Genomic DNA, 9,205 nt, shown 5'->3' on the forward strand with positions numbered 1-9,205 from the left:
CGGCGCAGATGCGCAGGATCGGGATGCCACAGCCTCATTTTTTGGGTTTTATTTACGTATTCTTTTTTCATTTTTTATTTTATAACTTTTGTTTGTACTTTAAAATATTCTGAATATAAATATTACAAAAACACAGTACAATTTTTTAAATGTTGATCAGGCATCACAAAAGTGTTTAAATGCATATAGAGAAAATGTTTATCATGTATATGAAAAATGTATAGAAAATCAATGTGTATGACAAACTTTGATCATGTATTTGAAAATTATTAATGAAGGCAATTCTAAAATTTTAATCAAACACTTGAAAAATGTTAAATGTATATAGATTTTTTTGACCATGTATTAGAAAAGGCTGAAAATTTTGATCATTTATATAAAAATCTTAATCAAGCATTTCAAAAAATGTTAAACAAGTATTTCATAAATGGTAAAGGTGTATAGAGAAGATGTTGACCATGTATTAAAAATGATGAAAAATATGATAATGTATATAAAAATGTTAATCAAGCATTTGAAAGAAATGTTGGACACGTATTTTTCACATGTTAATCAAGCAATTGGAAAATGTTAATTTTATATAGAAAAAATGTTGACCAGATATTAAAAAAGACAATCTTTTATTTAAAAATTTTTAATCAAGCATTTAGGATTTTTTTTGAAACATGTATATACAAAATGATGACTACGTATAGAAAAAATATTAATTTTTATTTAAGAAACATTAATGAAGGATTTGAAAAATGGTAAAAAATAATGTGTATAGAAGATATGTTGGCCATGTATTCAAGCAATGTTAAACTTATATTTGAAAAATTATATATATTTATTAGAAAAATGTATTAGATATATATCTAGAATGTGTACCTAAAAATAGTGAAAACCCGAGGGAAAAAAAGATTGAACGAGGAAAGAAACAAAAACTCCAAAGAAAAATGAAGACAAAAATATGGAAGGAAACATAGTAAAAAATAAATGAAAGTAAAACAAAGAAAAATTAAAAAATTAAAGAAACAAATGAAAAAAGAATGGAAACAGTGAAAACCAATAAAAAACAAAGAAAACGAATAAAAAATGAGAAAGAAACAAACTAAATAATAAAAAAACAGTGAAAACTGATGAAAAAAGCAGGCTCATTTCCCTCGTAATGTTCACGCTATCAATCTTTCCGCAAACACTTTAGTGTCCCACTGGAGGCGACCTGGAACTACTCCCTCCGTTCCGAATTACTTGTCGCAGGTATGGATGTATCTAGATGTATTTTAGTTCTAGATACATCCATTTCTGCGACGAGTAATTTGGAACGGAGGGAGTATGGTCAATCTCGCGTAAAGCGATGTAATCCTTCAACTATGGAATTCCGAAGTTGCCCGACACGTCTCCTCGTTTCTCCCGACACGTCCCGACACTGTACTTTTAACGCATTCTGACGCGTGACTCTCCTTTTGTGAATGGCGCAATGTGGTTTGCAAGATTAAGTACATGCAATCGACTGGAAAATACTCCCTCTATGAAGAAATATAAGATATAGTGATCTTGATGATCTTATATTTATTTACAGAGGGAGTCGATGGCAGAGAGACCAGGCAAGGTGGTGCAGCAGTACAACACTGAAAATGGATTGGTGGCAGGTGGCTACGACAGCCTCATACCCGGCAGGCGTCCTGGTTGATGAGTGTGTCGGACTGGTAGGTGCCCCATACCCGGCAGGCGTCCTGGTTGGGACCTCAGGTCTTAGATGTTTAGGTCTGGCTGCGATGTCTGTTTGGTATTAGGCCCAGACTATCAGCGCCCCTTCATCATTTGGATAGTAGTAGCGACAATTGTTACTTAGACGGTGGCTTTAGTCTTACTGTTGTATGACTTTGTAAGGTCTTGTAAGAAAAATTAATAAAGTGGCCGTATGGATCGCCCAGATGCAGAGGCCGGGGTCCTCCACCTTTTCTAAAAAAAAAAATTTACAAAGGGAGTACACTGCATTTGTCACTAACTAGCAGAGGGAGTACCGAATTACCGTACTAGTATTAGTTAATCCGTGGCACATGCTAGTCCTCGTCCTCTCTCAAAGTATGACATTGATTAATTAGCTCCGCCCAATGCAGCTGTCTGCTAGTATTATTACGTTTAACGTCTTCATCTTCACCACATCTGGCTATCTCAAAGGTTAACCAGTACTACTTGGTCGTCATAATCCCCCTTGTTGTACAGGGCTTGACCATTGAATTTCAACTAAACAATCCATTCCTCATGGCGTTTCATCAGACAAATTCTTTATAGATGCGATAAGAGTTTCAGAGACGAACTTGCCATCGTAACATATTTTCTTATTCTCACTTGCTCGATAATAAGTTAAACCTCAGTAAACACTGATGATCGTCAATCTAATGTTGAAATTGTGCGCACACACAAAAAAATGTAAAAAAAACTTACGAATTAGATAATACTAAGTTCGTACGGAGACAGTTTTTTATAACGCGGTTAGCTTGTCCAAATCAATCCATAGATTGTCTCTGTATCAATCAAGCTTGAATGAATTCAGTAAAACAAAACCGAGTGACCTAGGGAGAGTACAACAGATGTTTACAGATACAAGCCTTTCTAATCTAATCTAATCTAAAAGGAGAAGATGCAAGCCTTTGTAGCAACAGCTAAAAACATGCTTAGTCCTTTCTCCACGGCCATCTTTTCTTCCTTGTTTTACTCTGTTCGTCGAGGGCTTCATTTCTTCTGCACAGTAAGCCTCCTGGTGCCACATCCTGGGCAGAACTGGTATTCGGCGCTTGAAAATTCGGCACCACACCGGTCACAAAACTGTGCGGGTCTGCTTGGCTGAAATACAGAAAATTACCGCCAAGGCGATGGTTGAGAATACAGTGAGTGAAGTCGCGACAAGTGAGGGAACTATACTGCGTATTCTCTTCAGTTGTTGAGTAATACTAGTGCACACAAGATGGCTTCAAATTAAAGTGCATGATTTTTTTTCCTTTCAAAGTAATGATAAAATGTTTCATACAACATTTCCCGTGTAGCTTTGCAAATACTAAATGAAGAAGACCACTCACAACTTTTTTCTTGCTTGCTGAGGTCGATGTGCTTGGAGAACTATGCTGATTTTGCTGGTTAGTGTCTTGCTCTGCTTGAGTTTCAGTTTCTATCTGTTCAATGTGTCCCAACAGCAGGCAATATTAGTGGCTACCAAACTAAACATGAAGATGAAAAAAAAAGAATGTATCGTATTTGACAAATAAAAGTCGCTGTGAATTGGGGATGTCATCATTATTCATGAACGAGTATCAAAAAAGTAAAGTTACCTTATCGAGTAACACAAAATCAAGTTTTGGGTCTTTTGACCCTGGCCTGCGACCATCGTCTATTGCTTTCTCAATAGCTTTCCTTGCTTTCTCCACCATCTCAAGATTGGCATTGAAACATAGTATTTCAACACGTGCGTATTTCAGGGAAGACAGGTACTGCAATCCAAAATCGAAACCATTTTCGGCACGTGATGCTTGAAACGAAAGATGAAGCCTTTCAACTTTTTCCATAGCCCCTGGTTCAAATATCTTCCCTACAGCACTGGTCACAAAGCTGAAGCTTGTTAGACTTCCGAACCCAGCGTTGGTGAAGGTGCCCACTGGGGCTTGCTTTGACTTCAGGGAGAGGGCAAGAAGATTCTTCATTTCCCCAAGGATATTAATGATCTCCTGTGATAGCTTGTAGACCTCGACGGATAAACAGGAGAGGCTGTCAATGAAAGGAATGCGCTGCACCTTATCTCAAGCTTTTGGAGGCTTTTAGAGGCATCTTCAGCCTTCAACCCGCCAAAGATATGTAGGGAACAGCAAGTAAAAATAGATAGGCTCTTCAGATTTTTCTTGCTTAGTGAGCCTAGATAATCGAGCAGTGCGTCCTTATAACCATCATCCCATGACCATATCACAATTCTAAGAATCGTCAAGTTGGTCAGGTCGCTTAGCTCTTTCAGCAACTCTGCGTTACTGATATTCATGTCCCCCAGCTCTTGCAAAGCTACCATTTTCCCAATCCCACGTGGCATCTTGGTGCGTCCATTAACACGCAGACATTTCAATTGCCTAGCCCGAACAATAGTCCCAGGCAATTCTTCCACCCTAGTTGCCCTTAAATCCAGTGTTTGCAAAAATACCAGAGAGTCAATATTTTTTGGGATGCCAGTGATACCACCTCCTATTACCAGATATTTCAAAAGAAGCAAATTCTTGATACCATCAAGATGATCATTTTGCAAAGAACCACAGCCCCCCAACTCCAAAACACGTAAATTCTCAAACCTTGAGAGGAATGGCCTCAAATTAGCACCACTGATTGTTTTAGAGCAGAGAGCACCACTGCTTTCATCATTCAACGAATTGGCATCATTGGAGACAATAAGAGACCTCACAATGGATACTTGCTCTTGTGCGAGGTCTACATCAAGACCCTGGATGGCTAGCCGGCCAATCTTTTGCGGCAAAGATTTGCCTTGCCGCTTTTTTAATATGGTAACCGAGTTTTCTTCTGCTGAAAATGAGGCGATCAACTCGCGCCCTTTGTCGTTCAAACACCATAGAGCCTTGCCATCTGAATCGATCTTCACTGCTTCAATTAAATTTCTCTCTATGAGCTCACTGAGGCACTCCTCACCAGCAGCATGTTCAGGAATGTAACCCTCAGCAATCCAGCCTGATATCAAGCGGTCTACACTGATCTCATAACCATTCCGGAACATGCTTAAATACAACAAGCAAGATTTGAGATGCTCATGTAGAACAGTGTAAGGGAGATTTTTGCCTCCCATAGCGTTCGGATCTTCTGAATTGCTGGACTCAGGCATTGTATGCTGGTCTTCCTCTGCCTCGCCTACTAGCAAGTTGGCTGCATTGTTGGTAGCTCATGGTGTACTACTACATTCTTCAGAATTTTTTTCGGGTATGCCAACCAAATCAGGAGGAGAGTTATCTCCTGCACCAAATAGTTGCTCCTGTGGAAGGTCTGCATTGTGCCCCTGGTTGGTTAGCCGGCCAACTGTTTCTGGCAAAGGTTGTTCTTCCTGCTTATTTAATATGGTAACCGAGTTATCTTCTGCTGACAATGAGACTGTTGACTCGTGCTCCATGACTTCCACACGGCAAGATAGAGCTGCATCAGTTAAATTTCTCCTCATGAGCTCACTGAGGTTGTCCTCTCCTAGCTGCTGCGAAGTCATTCCGGCATCATACGAATCCTCTGAATTACTAGAGTCAAGCATTGTACGCCGGCTTTCCTTTGCTTCAGCTGCTGGCAAGTTAGCTGCATTGCTGATAGCTGATGGTATAACACTGGATCTTTTTACAATCTTTTCAGGCATGGTTACCAAATCAGGAGGATATTTGTCTCCTGAACCAAATAGTTCTCTAGATGAATTTTCTGAAAGAGGCCCCACATGGTAAATCTTAACACCAGGGAATCGAGCGACAGAAACTCTGTGGCTTGTCATCAGGATTGCGCTGCCTTTGCTATTTTCAATCAGAGCACACTTGATAATTTCCCGTTCTGTAATATCCCACAAATCTTCAACTACAATGAAGTACCTAATGTAATAATGTGTCTGAAAGTTATAAATCATATATGATGATGATATATACTCCCTCCGTCCCAAAATAAGTGTCTTAAGCTGAGACACTTATTTTGGGACGGAGGGAGTAGTTATCAAAATGTAGTTTGAGTATGAAGGAGTTGAGCTGAGAACCACCGAACTTTGCTAATGTAGAACTTTGCATCAGTAATCCTAATAAATCAGTTTTTTCACATAGTTTAGGAGTACTATATTCAAACTGCAATACCAATATGTAAGTACGTACCTGAAAGAAACTAATGACTTTCCTTTGTGGAAAGAAATTGATGAATATTATTAGTGGGTTATGACTAACGATAACCTCGTTAGGTCGAGCTACTTTTGGTTAGCTTAATTTGTTAAACAAATGGACAGGTTCACAACTACTGCAATTACAAAAATTGGAGGAAAAATGTACATGAGTTGAAATTTCCCAATTGAAGTCCATACTATTTGGTGGAAATGTCAAGGTCGGTATGCATGATTTGTGAAGTGTAAAAATGCTTGCAATAATAATAATACCTCTTATTGTTGAGGGCTTTCCTGATCTCATCGATGGTTTCTTTTACAGTGAGCGATCCAAAAGTGGCATCATCTTGTAGGCTTATCTGACAGAGGATGTTCCACAACACGTTTTTTATGTCAGGCTCCTGAGACACAGTGACCCAAGCTGTACACTCGAATAGCGAGTTAAGCTCCTGGTACACCTGGTCCACAAGTTTTGTTTTGCCCATGACTGCACCTCCCAGAATTGAAGCGATCATGGGCTGCCTGTTGGATGTGATTCCCTCCCCGTGTTCATTGATCTTTTTGACTAGTACATCAGGGTCAACAAGCTCGTCGACTGTGCCGTCATAGTCATTGGCAGCGATGGCAGTGTCATGCCTCGGACTTGGAATCGGAACAGCGGTGTTGGAGAAATCGTCATGCGTTGGAGTCGAACTCCGACTCGGACTTGAAGGAGCAATGTCCAATTCCATGACACGGTCCCTGTAGCTTTGGATGTCCTTGGCGAATTGACCGGAAGCCTTGGCAACCGCCATCTTCAATCTGATCCTGCCAATGAGTTTATGGCGATCAGCAGCCCTCGGCCGATGAGCCATGAACTTGTCAACGACATGCTCAATGTCGTAGCTCAGTGCCCTCGCTCGCCTGGCCCTTTCCTTGATTCGTACGCTGAGCTGATCCCCCGGCATGTTCTCCACCCCCTCGAAGGCAAGCTGTATCCTGGTTAGCTTCTCCTGCAGAAAAACCACTTCATTCTTTGCTTGCTTCCGCAGCTTGCCGCTGATGAGCAGCTCGTCCAGCTTCGGGAGCAGGCTGTCCATTGCCCCCTCTGCCAGACCCATATGGATGATGAGTTGAATGTCTAGTTCCATGATACGGTCCCTGTAGCTTTGGATGCTCTTGGCGAATTGACGGGAAGCATTGGGATTGACCATCTTGAATTTTACCCTAGCAATGAGTTTGTTGCGATCAGAGGCCGGCGGATCGACAGACCTCAGCCCATGAGCCATGAACTCATGGACGACGTGCTCGATGTCGTAGCTCAGGACCTTACATTGCTTGATCCATTCCTTCATTTGCACGCTGAATTGATCTAACGGCTTGTCGATCTTGGCAAAGGCATGCTGTATACTGGTCAGCTTCTCTTGCAGAAAAACCACTTCTTTCCTCGCTTTCTTCCACAGTTTGCGGGTGATGAGTAGCTTGTTTAGCTTCGGGAGCAGGCTGTCGATTACCCCTGTTGCCGGAACTTTAGGGCTGATGAGCTGAATGTCCAATGCCATGATACAGTCCCTGTATCCTTGGATGTCCTTGGCGAATTGACCGGAAGCCTTGGCAATCGCCATCGGGGATCTGATCTTGCGGAGGAGTTGATAGCGGGCGGCGGCCGGCGGATGGGCAGCCTTGAGCCGGCGAGCCTCGAACTTGTCGACGACGTGCTCGATGCCGTAGCTCAGGGGCCTCGCTTGCCTGAGCCATTCCTTGATTCGCTGGCTGAGCGGATCCGCATCGCTGAAGGCACGCTTTATGCCCGACAGCTTCTCTTGCAGGAAAATCACTTCTTCCCTGGCGCTCTTCCTCAGCTTGCCGCTGCGCCGCAGCTCCTCCAGCTTGGGGAGCAGGCTGTCGATTGCCCCCGTTGCCGGATCCATACGGAGTTGAAGATTGGATCTGGCTAGCTCTAAACTTTTTCATATGCACTAAACGCCTGCTGGCATTACACCTATGAAGTCAGTACGAGCGGCGGTGGGGATGGATAGCGCGGGGCGGCCGGCGGCCAGCTGCCGGGGCCGGGGCTGGGGAGGAGGCGCCTCTGCACCGAGTTTTTTTTTTGTGTGTGTCTATCGAACCGAAGGGGAAAACGAGCCGTGCGAGCATTTTATGCTATCTTGTTTTGCTGAAATTAAACTTTTTTTTCTTTTATGAGCACCTCCGAAAGACTGAGCCGGCATATCATCTTGAGATTTTACAAAGTCACCGTAGGCACCTCATAGTCGACGGGAACGTCTCCTCCCACTGAAAGGCATCGTGGAAATTTTTAAAATAAATCCACGATAAATGCAAGTACTAGGACTTGAAATCTAGTGGGCTAGGGATACATTGTCCATCTAATCATCCAACCACAGATTGGTTCGCTTGCTCAAATTAAACTTGAGAAGACCAATGTTCCTTATTAGAGCAAGTACTCTTTCGGTCTTTTTTTTACCCTGCGTATTATATTTTTTGTCAAGTCAAATTTTACAAAAATTGTTTAAATTTATATTAAAAATATCAATATCTATAATACAAAATATATATACTATGAAACTTTATTCCACAATGAATTTAACAATATTGATTTGGCATTACGAATGCTTATACTTTTTTTCTATAAGTTTGATCAAAGTAAAAAATATTTTGACTTGGGACAAAACATATATACAGGCTAAAAAAATCGAAGAGAGCACAATAATGGCTTTATATCCTCGTTGGCATTTTTTACCTATATTTTTCCTTTGTTTGGGTGGATGGCGATTACGGCGAATGGCTCTACTGGGGCTGGCGCATGTGTATCGTGTGGCCTAGCCGAAGTGATGGGCAAAGCAGGCGGTGGTGGCATGCTTAACCGTAGATTTATTTTTTCTCGTTGCAATGCACGGGCATGTTCCCTATAATATTAATATTAAAGAAAGGAGTCTTTCATAGTTCTCCATCCATACGTTTATTAGTTTTTCTTTTCATACATTTATATATTAGTTAATGGTTCGTATATAACGATTCGTTCCGTTCGTTGGGCCTCTGTCGACAGGCGCTGTACTCGGCCTGGATTAGGCCTCTGTTGGCAGGTGTTGCCTCTTCCCTCCTTGCGTCGCTTACCAATTTCAAATTTCCAATACAGCCAGTATTACCGATATTAATATAGTCCCGCCTCGCTGAGTTACATCTATTCTCACCAGCATATGTATGAGAGTTATCATTACTCGTGAGGATTAGAAGAGAAAGGGAACAGAGTGAGTGATAGAGGTGGGGTGTATGTGGATTATACAAATGTCCCATACACATGCAATTAGACATAGCATAAAAGTCTGTGAAGTATTTTTTTCCTGG

At 41.6% G+C, this 9,205-nt stretch overlaps 1 pseudogene; it reads right to left on the reverse strand.

Annotated features, from left to right (window-relative positions):
• Nucleotides 1–2,530: 2,530 nt before the first annotated feature.
• LOC123153985 (disease resistance protein RGA5-like) lies at nucleotides 2,531–7,770 on the reverse strand (annotated as a pseudogene).
• Between the last annotated feature and the right edge of the window lie 1,435 nt (nucleotides 7,771–9,205).

Source organism: Triticum aestivum, chromosome 7A, assembly GCF_018294505.1.
Source record: "Triticum aestivum cultivar Chinese Spring chromosome 7A, IWGSC CS RefSeq v2.1, whole genome shotgun sequence".
In the NCBI taxonomy this organism is placed as follows: Eukaryota; Viridiplantae; Streptophyta; class Magnoliopsida; order Poales; family Poaceae; genus Triticum; species Triticum aestivum.